Source organism: Lycorma delicatula, chromosome 6 (genome assembly GCF_047948215.1).
Source record: "Lycorma delicatula isolate Av1 chromosome 6, ASM4794821v1, whole genome shotgun sequence".
Lineage (NCBI taxonomy): Eukaryota > Metazoa > Arthropoda > Insecta > Hemiptera > Fulgoridae > Lycorma > Lycorma delicatula.
In genome coordinates, this window is record NC_134460.1 from 86,617,503 (window position 1) to 86,630,107 (window position 12,605).

General features: G+C 32.1%; 1 protein-coding gene across 3 annotated transcripts in view; it reads right to left on the bottom strand.

Annotated features, from left to right (window-relative positions):
- Window positions 1–12,605, bottom strand: part of LOC142325994 (anaphase-promoting complex subunit 11-like) — a 206,798-nt gene that overhangs the window by 177,678 nt on the left and 16,515 nt on the right. The gene's annotated exons all lie outside the window — the stretch shown is intronic.

Sequence of the window (12,605 nt, forward strand, 5' to 3'; positions counted from 1 at the left end):
ATTCTCTATACCAAAATTAATACATTTCATGATCTACTGACTAACAAGCTTTACATCAAACAAGTTCACACCTGGAAAGAAATTGTTTTATACAATTTTCAAATTTAATAATGGACCTCAAAATTTCAAACTCGCAAAATCCTTTTAAAAATTTTACAATTAAAAAATGATAGATCAGTGCTACAGATTTTTAAAAGGTAGAAACCAACATTAAATAAGTCACTGTAGAAGTTACAATTATCAAATGTTAAATGAATTATTAAAATAAAATGACACATTCATAGATGTATCTGATATATCAACTAAATAACATAATTCATGACTATTTTCTAACCTTTTTCTGGCAAAGACAATGAATTAAGCAAACACAACAGTGTTTAGTTTTTTGCAATAAAAGAAAAAAAATTAATTTCTGTTATTAGAAGCAAAAATATACACATATCAACTGGAAGTCAAGTTGAATGTCTTACAAGGTGTGGTTCAAATGTAATGCACAGGTGTTCGTTCATAACTCACAATGGAAAAAAAAATAATCAAATATGCCATAAAAGCACATTTTATTTGCTACAAAAACTTTATTTATTTTTCCATGTAGTCACCATTTACAGCTACATATTTCTCCCAAGAGTGAACCAGTTTACTGATTCCATCAATGAAGAACACTGACATTCTTTCCTTGGTCCATGAGCTCACTCTATTTTTTTTTTGTTTAGCCTCCGGAACCTAAGGTATTACTTCAGAGGATGAATGATATGTATGAATATAAATGAAGTATAGTCTTGTACAGTTGACCCAGCTTCCAGGTAATCACTCATGTATATATGTTTGGAATCCTTCCTGAACACTGTCAAGAGAATTTTTTTTTGAGGGTTGTTTTGAATATGGTGAACCATAGAGCTGGTACTTCAACCTCTGTCATTTCTCTTATGAATCATCAGGATACATGAAAGTTTCGTCGCCTATCACAATATTTAAAAGGAAATATATTAATGCAATCACATTAATGTTTCAGTAGCTGTTCACAATATTCCTTATATGCTGCTTTTGAATGGATTCCTTTCTTTTCTATGAATTTGTGTGGCATCTACCTTATTATTGCACAACTGGGCTACTATAAAATCTGTTCAAGGTAGATGTTGTAGGCACATTCTTTTGATATGCCTATAAGGTGATTGATATGTTGTATGATGAGACAGGTATTTTTAAACAATTCATCCACCTCCTTTTGGTGCTTCTCATTAACCATAGAAACTGGTCGACTGCATTTTCATCCTTAATATTTGCTTTACCAGTTTCTGACACAAAAAATTTTATTGCACACCTATCATACTACTTCCATAACAGTTTCATCACTATAAATGTCTATTAAACAATGATAAATGTATAGCTTTTTCTCCTGTTAAATAATCAATCACTCCAAGTTATTTTAGATGTGTTGAAATAGCAAGCATCTCAACTCTATAACAATGATGACTGAGAGAAAGCAAGAGGGCATGGCTCATTGAGTTTCGGTATATTAGTAGTAGAGAAATGAAACTACATGATGGTATCACTTGTTGCTTTATGCAACATTCTTTTTTCATCACTTCATTCCGGTGTGCATTACATTTCAGTCACTCCTCATATAAACAAGCTGATGCATTAACACTAAATAACTCTGTGGAAGACAATAGAGTTCTTTAAGAAAAACTTAAATCTGTTAAAGGGTAGTTGTTTTGTTCTTGAGGGAAAATTCAAAGTTGTCCCAGCATATATTTTGGCTGGACTTTGCAAAATTATTGATCTGTAATGCGTTGTTCCTCTTCTGGCTTAAAATGATTTTATCTTCATATCGGTAGAAGAAGAGATGGTTGCTCAGAGTTCAGAATTTTCAAAGTAATCTCCTTCTCACTATCAGACTCTTTTTCCTTATCCTTAATCTCTTCTCCTGCAGTTTAAAACTCTGTAGATCTGGGCCTAATCCAAGCTGACACACTGTCTCATTTGGCATGGCCTGCATATGTATTTTTCAGTAACTGGTTCTGTTTCCTAGATAGTGGCTTTAAGTCTAATTTCGTTATAATATTTATTAGGTTACTCAAGATTCCTAATCACTGTTCACAATATGCTACACTTCAATCTCTTTTACATAGATGATACATTACTTTATTTTAATAGAAAATGTGCATAATATTACACATAACTATTTTAGAAATGCGTTTTATTAATTATATTAGCTATTTTAAAACCAAATATGTGAAAAACATTCATCTTCTAAAGTTCTTATATTTCACAAGAAAGAGGAAACATAAAACTGGTAGAAAATATATCTTTCCTTGCTGCAAAAGCAAATAAAAGATTTCTAATTTTGATAAAGAGAAAAGCAAACGATATAATTTAAATAGTTCTATTGCTTTGCCAACTATTATCTTACATACGACTGAAGATTCTTTGAACTGAAAAATTGTAGTAAACATTATAAAACTATATTGTGTACAAAACCCAGGATAGGCTCACAGATGATAAGAAATAGGAACATCCAGAGTATGTTAATTTAGAATTAAAAAAGTTAAAAATTGCATGCAAAGACAAAAATTAGGACATACGAAGCAGATAAATGAGGAACGGGATTTAGAGAACATTTTGAGATTAAAAGATTAATGCAGAAGAGAAAGCAAAATAAAACCTCAAAAAATAAATAAATAAATAGATGATATTTTTCAATGATTAAAATTAAATTTGGTAAATTACATCAATAATTTAGTACACTCAGTGGATTCCGGTTAATAGGACCTCTGGTTATTTGGGGCATTTTTGTTATAACAGAAACATATTGGTATAATTCATGTAAAATTATGCTGATTTAATGGTCCAAAATGCCACTTATAAGGCCCATTAGCTCGTTTGTTTCTTTCTTTTGAATTCTAAAATATCACAATTTTATTAGTAATTTAAATCGCTTTGCTGTTGCTGAATGTTGTATTGAGTAGGTCCTTCTAAGACTGGTCTGCACAGAACGTAGTGCATGGCAACATAGATGACATCATGCAGTTATGATGAAACAAATGTCTTTCTTTTCTTCATTGCGAGTCCACTGTTCATTGCGTATGGTGCTGTTATCATTTTTCCGTAATTTTTTTTTAATCACTTTTGCTTATCTTTTTACTTTTTTTATTCATTTCATTTTTTTAATCACTTTTTACTTTGAAGTGTTAGTTTAGTTAAAAGTCGGGGTTCATAATTTATCCAATTCATTGCCATGCCGCATAAAGACATGACATTGGTAGAAATTATTGCTTTGCTACACAATATAAAAAGTTATCCACCAAATACTGGTCAGTGTAAATTTGCAGAACTTCTGGGAGCATCAAAAACTACAATAGCTCAGATTTTACAACAAGAAAACTCTTCGCAGTGAATGCTCTAACAAACGTGAAGGAGAAGGAACTTCTCAAAAAATAACGTGAAGAAAAGGATCCACTCATTGAGAAAGCTTTAAATGAATGGTTTTCCACCATAACTAGTCGAGGAGTAAGTGTCAGTGGTCCTATGCTAAAACAAAAAGCCAAAGTGCTTACAAAATTATTGAGACACTGTGATTTCAACGCAAAAGATGATTGGTTGTCACTTTGGAAATGGAAACATGAAATAAAATTTAGAAAAGTTCATAGTGAAAAGACAAGCACCGATACTGACAGTACTGTATCATGGAAGAATTCTAAACTTCCTGAAATAATGAAGAAATATTAACCCGATGACATCTATAAGCACAGACAAAACAGGCCTGTTTTATCGCATTATACCGGATTGGTATCTCTGTTACAAACACACCGTGTTATCTGGCTCAAAAAACCAATTGGTCAAATTACTGTGTTTGTTGTACGAATATGCCTGGCAGTGACAAATTAAAAAACTTCTTGTTATTACTAAAACAGGTAAACTACGTTTTAAGTAGTTTAGAATGGAGAGTTTACCTTCGTATTACTATTTTAATAAAAAAGCCTGGATGACGAGTCCAATTTTTCATAATTGGCTGGGTACTTGGACAATGAGTTACAGAATAAAAATCAAAAAAGATTTCCCTGTTTATTGATAACTGTGCTGCCCATCCTAATGTAGATTTATGAAATATTCAAATTAAGTTTCTGCCACCAAATACAATGAGTTTAATTCAACCACTTGACATGGGAATAATAAAAAAATACTTATTTATTTAGCGAAGTGAATAATTTAATTTTACATAAAATTGAACGAATACATTGACTTCCTCAGGTAGGTCTAAAGGTGTTAGTGCAAGTGTAAAATTGATGCAGGCAATTCAGTTTATAGTTGATAGTTGGGATGAAGTGAAAAGTAGCACTATCAAATATTGCTTTGCCAAAAGTGGTTTAAAAGTCAATGCCAACGATAATACTGAAATAATCAATGCTGATGACAATGATTATGTTTTTTACAGCAACAGGTTCAAAATTTTGAAGAGTTTTCAAATACAGATAAAAAATGCAATGCTATGATGAGAATAAACCAGTGATCAAGAAATAATTAAAAACATTACTGGTACTCAACAACTGGAGAAGATTGAAGAAGATAAAGACAAAACCCAATGTCAAATGCGTATCTACACAAGATGCAAAAAAATTCATTGATTGACTTCAGCAATATCTTATACAAGAAGGCAGTGAAGGAAGCCCGCTAAAAGAACTGAGTCTGTGCAAAATTTGTAAATTAACAATTTTTTTCAAAAACGTTAAACAAGTAATACATTAAAGTATCTTTTTATTTTTTTTTTTTTTTTTACTGATCATAAATAGCAATCATTACTGTAATTTGTACCTCTATTTTATTTATCAATTGTTTTGTTTCATTTATTTTGTTTTTTTTTTTAAATTATGTAAGATTACAAAAACTATTCAATAATTTATTGTGCCAGAACAGTAGTTAGTTCTCTTTAAATGTAATAGACCTGTTTTTATATCTAGCAATGTAATGTAAAAATACTGTAAATAATATATTTTATTATACATGTATTGTACGGTGGAATATTTATATTTTTATTATGTTTTAATTTATAGTAATGTTCATGTAATATTAATATTAGAAATAAAATTCAGAATATTAAATTGCTAATTCGAGTTTAATAATTAGAATACACCCATATACCGTATTTGTGCATAGCTCCTCATTTTGGAGGAGTTGGGGAAAATGCTTCATAGTATTTTCCTGCGATAGATGGCTTTAGGATAGCATAACTCTGATAATGTTAATCAAATCTGTCTACACTTGTATACTTTGAAAGGCAAATTATTTTCAGAAGGGTTATGATTATATTAGTTTATTTATTTAAAACTTATTGCGTCCTGAAAATGAGTGAAAATAAGTTAGAAATTTGATAATTTTGAAATCTTATTATAAAAAAGGAAGAATGCAATTCAGGCTGCTAAAAAAATTTGTCATGTTTACAGGCTCTGTGGAGTGTCAATACACTGCATAAAGCTAATCAAATGTTTTCAATCTGGAAATTTTGATGTCAATGATGCTCTCACACTAGTAGACCAGAGAAATTTAATGAAATCATAGAAAAACTTGGTACATTATCAGTCATATTAGTAATGAACTAAACATCAACCACAAAACAGTTTTGAAGAAGGCTGGATACAAAAAAAAATGGGTTCCACATGATTTAAGAATGAAAAAATCTAATGCATCAAATTTCCATCTGCAAATTGTTGCTAAAATGGAGTGAATTCTGTTTTGAAATAGTTCATTACAGGCTATGAAAAATGGATCACATACACAGCAATAATGTACAAAAAAGATTGTGGTCAAGCAAAGTAAAGCTCCATAAATGGTGGCAAAGCCAGGATTGATACGTAGAAAGTGAAAGTCTAAGTGTGTGATTGGAAAGGAATCGTTCACTATGAGGAGCTACTACCAAATCAAACAGTTTATTCTAACCTCTACTGTTAACAACTCAAGATTACACCAAGTAATCGAGATAAAGCGGGCCAAATTGATCAGGAGGAAAGGTGCTGTCTTCAATTATGACAACACCAGACTTCACACACATTTGGTAACCCATGAAAATTGAAAGAACTTGACCAGGAAGTTTTGATACAGCCACCAAATAGTTCTGACGTAGCACCAAAATACTACGATTTGTTTCAGACTCTACAGAATTCTCTTAACAATATAAAATTGGCTTCAACAGAGGCATGTGCGATTCAATTACAACAGTTTTTCGTTCAGAAAACCCAAGAGCTCTACAGAGATGGGATCAGGATTTTATCTCAAAAATGGCCAAAGATGGTTGATCAAAATGACATACGAGGTGTGTGAGAAAAGTAATGAGATTGGTAACACTGTGAGTGATCTGGCAATGCTGTGTCTACTGGTCTGTGCTAGACCGGTTTGTTCATTCCTTTCACAAGTACAAGTTTCAACTCCGTTCAGCCAACACATTATTTTTGACAGCACTATCAGTGAAGTTGTGTTTTTGTTGTGTTACAAAAATGGGGAACATTGCTTATCAAGAGTACAAATCATTTTTGGAAGGCCGAGAACATGTTGAAGATCAACCTCGCTCGTTGACGCTCGAAGGTCAGGGAGACCTTTAACTTCAAAATCTGACGAAAACATTGTGTGTGAGGATTCTTGTGAGATCAGACCGTCATTTAACAATAAGGAAGATGAGTGAACAGTTAAATTTAAACAACTTCATCGTACATCAAATTTTGACAGACGATTTGGACATGTGAAAAGTTTATGTGAAATTGATGCCAAAAAACCTCACAACGGAGCAGAAGGGCAATTGAAGAAACATGTACATTGATCTTCTTGAGAGGATTGACAATGATCAAGAATCTTCAATCGTGTGATCAAGGTGATGAATCCTGGATAGTTGGGTACGATCCTGAAACAAAGCGAAGAGTGGCACACTCCGTCATCTCCTCGACCAAAAAAATGTAGAATGAGCAAATCAAAGATCAAAACCATGCTGATTTGCTTTTTTGACAGTAGGGGTATTGTGCATAAAGAATTTGTTCCTCCAGGACAAACTGTCAACCAAGCTTTTACAAAAGTGTCCTTGAAAGGCTCAGGAAAACAGGGATTCACGTGAGACCAGACACTACAGACAAGTGGATGCTTCATCATGACAATGCCCCATGTCACACGACCATTTCCATCAAGGAATTTTTGACCTCAAAACGCATTCCTACGGTTCCTCAACCCCCCCCCCCCTATTCAACTGATTTGAGTCCTTGTGACTTTTCCTTTTCCTGAAATTGAAACATGTCTTAAAAGGACGTCATTTTGGAACTCTGGAGAACATTCAAAAGACTGTGACTGACCAGTTAAAAGCCCTACCAGTTGAAGCCTTCCAACACTGCTACCAGGAGTGGGAATAATGATTCCGCCGGTGTATAGCTGCCCAAGGGAACTACTTTGAAGGGGATAATATTGTTGTTTGAAAAAAATAAAAACTTTGGTAAGTAAAAGGTCAGTCTCATTACTTTTCTCACACACCTTGTATATTAGGTTTAATAATCTTCATTTGAAATATAAAAACATATTGTTTTTACTTTTGGATTAAAATTTAAAGAAACTTATTCCTCAACCCTTTATATACTATATTATATATAAATACAATTTTTTGAATATTCAAAAATTCATCAACATATTGACCACTGTATTAACAAAATTTAATATTATATGAAATATAAACTACCAAAACACAGTAACTAGATAAATTAAATTCACCATATTAATTTTCATGGTATCCTGCGTATTCAGTTGGTATTAAATTCTATGTAGATTATAGAATTTTGCTGTCTAGTACTGAACAACAAAATTTTTCAAATGCTGATTATATTATTCAAAATTTAAAACATAATTTCAAATAAAATGATAATAAGTTAAAATAATACATTTTATCGTAACAAATATAAACTTTAATACAATCTGAAGATACAGAATTATGCAAAAACTAGTTATTAAAAATTAATACGGTTAAGTTTTAACTTATCTAATTACTGTGTTTTGGTGGTTTATATTTTATATAATATTAAATACACACAAGCACGCGCACAAGCAAACACACACACACAATATTTATATTTTATTATTTCTGTTATGATCTCCTGTGTCTCTTAAATATTTTATAAAGGAGAACTATTTAATGGTAAATTTGAGTTTGCAATTTCACATTTAATACTAAATAAATATTCTCTTTTTGCGAATTTTTACATTATTAAGCTTTAAAACATGTTAGAATTTACTGTTGCTAAGCTATGAAAACAAAAAATAAAAGCAATAAAAACTTGTAAATGCACCATCTGAAAATGAGATTTCTCTTTATTCATAGTAAGTAGGTGGCGGTGTAGTAAATAACTACATTATCACTACATGGTGCAATAACCACTGCTAACTTTTATAAAGTGGAAAGATCAACACTATTACAGTTAATTATTGCTCAAAATGAACAATTTCAGTGCAAAATAATTTAAGCGTAACAATTTTATATTAAATGAAATTTTATTTATACATGATATGTAAAAAGATTACAATTGCAATTAATAAAACATTTTTTTTAATGGGCAAACAACTAGAAATATTATTATAACTTAATTACCTCAAAATATTAACCACTACAATTTAATTCAATAATTTAACTTAACAGAAACCCAAAAATAATCATTAATTTTGCAATAAGCTGTGTTACAAAGACAAAAAACTAATGACATGGGATTATAAAATGACCCAATAAAAACAAAGTTTATTATTTAATCACATTAAATAATGTAAATAGTCTCATTAAAATAGAAAGGCAATAATGTGTACATACATACAATGTGTGTATGTGTGTGTGTGTGTGTGTGTGTGTGTGTGTGTGTGTGTGCGTGTGCGTGTGTGTATGTGTGTAAAGAAAAAGGGGTGAGTAGGCTGCCACCTAAATTGAGGAAGTACTATATCATAAAAATAGTGTAGTTCAAACATCTTAATACATTAAAAATTTCAATAGCTTGTGTATTTTAGACAACTTATTTTAAAATTTTATCATATACAATCTATAAAATGTTGCATATTAATATAAATTTGTATTTTAATGCCCTATAATGTACATAACCATGAAAAAATGTGACTAAATGTTACACGAAAATTATCTTAGATATATTTGGAAAACCAAATTTACGAGAAATCCTGTTTTTTATTTTATGGGGTTCCAGATGACAAAGGGTGCCTTGCTTCTTCATGCTAACAAGCACATACTGATGAAATTCCATTACAGTACAGCAACTCTAATGTATTGATGACAACAAACAAATCTTAGCTTTACCACACTATTATCAACTGATAGTTCACAAAGCATGTATGGTCAAAACTGATTGTATGACTAGTTGGATCATCCAACTGGTTAGTTGGGTACAAACTTCCTTGATAGCTATTACTTATTGATACCCTGAGATTCCCAAATGGTTAAGAACCAACAAAAACTGACATATGAGGTTTGATAAAAAAAAAACATGGAAATTTTTAAATTTGAGTCTGTGTAAGTCCAACTGCGACAATTTTATTTTGTTATGTTGGTACACTCATCATTAATGTATGTTTACATTGGTAGCCGTATTGGATGCTTAGTTTATTGTTGGCTATCAAAAACGTTATACGTGTTTTGGTGTGGACAGCAATTTTTAACTCGTGGAAAAAATAGAACAAAGAATATATATTAAATTTGGCTTTAAGAATACAACAAAATGCAGCACCGTGCTGGAAATGTTAAATGTTACATTTTGCAATTCTTCTATGAATAAAACAAGCATTTACAAGTGGTACAAACATTTCCAGAAGGGCCATGAAGAAGTTGATCGCCCAGGATGTCCCAGCACATCAAGATCCCATGACGTTGAAAAAGTAAAAAAAATGATTATGGACAATCGACGAATCACTATCAGAGAATCAATAAGAATTACTATTTGGAAGTTCTATGCCATTTGTGTGAAGCAATCCGAGGAAAATTCCCGGATTTGTGACAAAATAATTCATGGCAATTTGACCACGATAATATACCTGCTCACACTTTGCTGCTTATTTGTGAATTTTTGGGCAAAAATAACACCATTACCTCAGCCTCCACATTCGCTGAATATGGCCCATGTGACTTCTTCCTATTTCCCAAGCTGAAAAAAGAAGCATGAAAGACGATGTTTTACCAACATTGAAGAGATAAGACAGAATTACTGAAGGAGGAACATTATACTGGAAATTGCATTCCAGAGGTGCTTCAAAGATTGGAAAAAGTGCTGGGACAAATGTATTATATCAGAAAAGGAGTACTTTGAAGGTGACAAAACCAATATTGATGAATAAATAAAAATGTTTTTGAGAAACTAAAATCCCGTGTATTTTTTGACCAAACTTTGTACACAGCAGTTACAGAATACATACGAAAAGAAGAGTTACTTACAAATTAACCTCCAGTCAAGTAATAGAAATATACAAAATTAATTGAAAAAAATTAACTCCACATAAAAAATACATGTATATATTACTTGATATAGTTCCTGCCCAAATATAAGAACTTGTATCTTGACTCCAGCTTGTCCGTTCCTTACAAAGAAAAGCACCGTCAAAGTACCTATCCATTCACTAACTCCATCCATGAGTTCATTTCTTCAATTTTCTGAATATATGAAAACCAGATAGTATTAAATCAGGACTGTAAGGGGGAAGGTAAAAATCTTCCACTTAAATTTTTTTAGTACACACTTAGAGCTAGCAGCGGTTTGTGCCCATTTGTTGGCATGCAAAAAAAATCCCCTTCATACTCTGGCAAAAGAATTCCAAAACTCAGTGCCATCATTTTTTGTTCAAATTGGTTTGTATGAATTTTTTGGGTTTATTTGGCAAGTTTATTTGGATCTACTTTCAGGATCGTTCTTTCAATTCAATACTGATTAACCAAATTCACATCTCATTCCAAGTAACAATACTGTTAAGAAATTCACTTCCTTTAATGTGGTAATGCTGAAAAGACGTCAATACCACTTTTATTGTTTCCATTTTGTTTGGTATCCATCATGCAGAGTAGTTATGAAAACCCAATCTGTAACAATTCCATAAAGAATGGCTCTTGAAATTTGAAGAAAATTTTCACCTAGTTCAGTAATTGTGAAGTGGTGTTTATAATGAACAAATTCAACTTTTTCAACACGTTTATCATGCACAATAAAATGCCAATCTCTTCTTTTCTTGTTGAACACATTATTTTGCCCTTCTCTGAACCTCCTGCACCATTCTTTCACAGAACCAACATTAATTGATTATTACCATAAACTATGCACAGCTGACAGTGGACCTTGGTTGCAGATATTCTTGTTTGCAAAAACTAATGACACTATGAACCTGACAACTCGCACGAGCTATAACAGTCACCTCAATATTTCACTATGCATGTATGACAATTCTTAAGCTTAGTTGATATCTATTGCATATGCGCTATGTTGCTATGGAGACCCATTTATTTGTAACACTCAACCGAAGGTTAATTTTTATAAATAAGCTGCATATCTGTCTGTAGCGCCATCTCGATGATGGTTAAAGAAAGTAAATATCACGTGGGATTCTGCAATGGAGCTGAGGAGGTCTGTTTGCCTCTCCCTTGTAGACCAGACCGAAGTCCATAAATTAACCTAAAGTCAGGGGTATGAACTGAAGTACAGTTCTCTAAGGAAATTAGGAATAAATTTAGTTGCTGCGAACAACATTTTTGGTGGTATGTTGTTAATTTGCCTTGAATTTCGAGACATTTACTAGAAATTGGCTTAATAAAAGTAGAACTAGGTGGGGGTTTTATGCTTCCACGAGCTCGGTAAGCTAGTTCAGAGGGCAACAATGTAGAACATTCAAGTGTCCAGATGCAATATAGAACGTTCAAGATGTCCGGACGAGGCCTACAGTGAAGGCAAAAGCTGAGTTTAAAAATCACTGATGTAAATGTCTACTGAGGCATTTACATCGATGGCATCCCAAACAGGCTTGGCTTATTACTAAGAGATGTAAAAAGTTAGAGTCCATTAGGGCTATGAAGGGGGGGGGTTGCGGCGACCGGAATCATCACAACGTGGTGAGAATACTGAGATTCATGGAAAGAAAGCTAACATTCAACCCATGTTTACCTGTTATAGGTAGAGATTCTACAATTACCAGATAGATGGCTTAGTGCATGGCAAAATTTAAAACAGACATTAACATTAATTTTGTGCAGCAACTGCAGGAAAAATAATCTTTTAGATGCAATCCAACATCCCAAACCTGTTCATCTGGAAGAGTAGTAAACAAATGATTCACAATATACCAGAGTCCACATTAAAACTTGATAGAATCTAAGATTTTCAATCACCCACTACTACAACTGAAAAAACATAATATGACTAAAAGTTGCCTTTTCCCCATGGCAATGAAAATTAGATAAAACTATCAATGTTAACAAAAAACTGAACCAAACTTAAGTTATTATTTTTTCAAATTCAGTTCATAAAACTTTCAGTTGTTAATGTAGTCATCTTTAATGACTGACGGTTCTGTTTTCATCCTTACATAATTCTGTGTTATATGCTGGAAGATTTCTA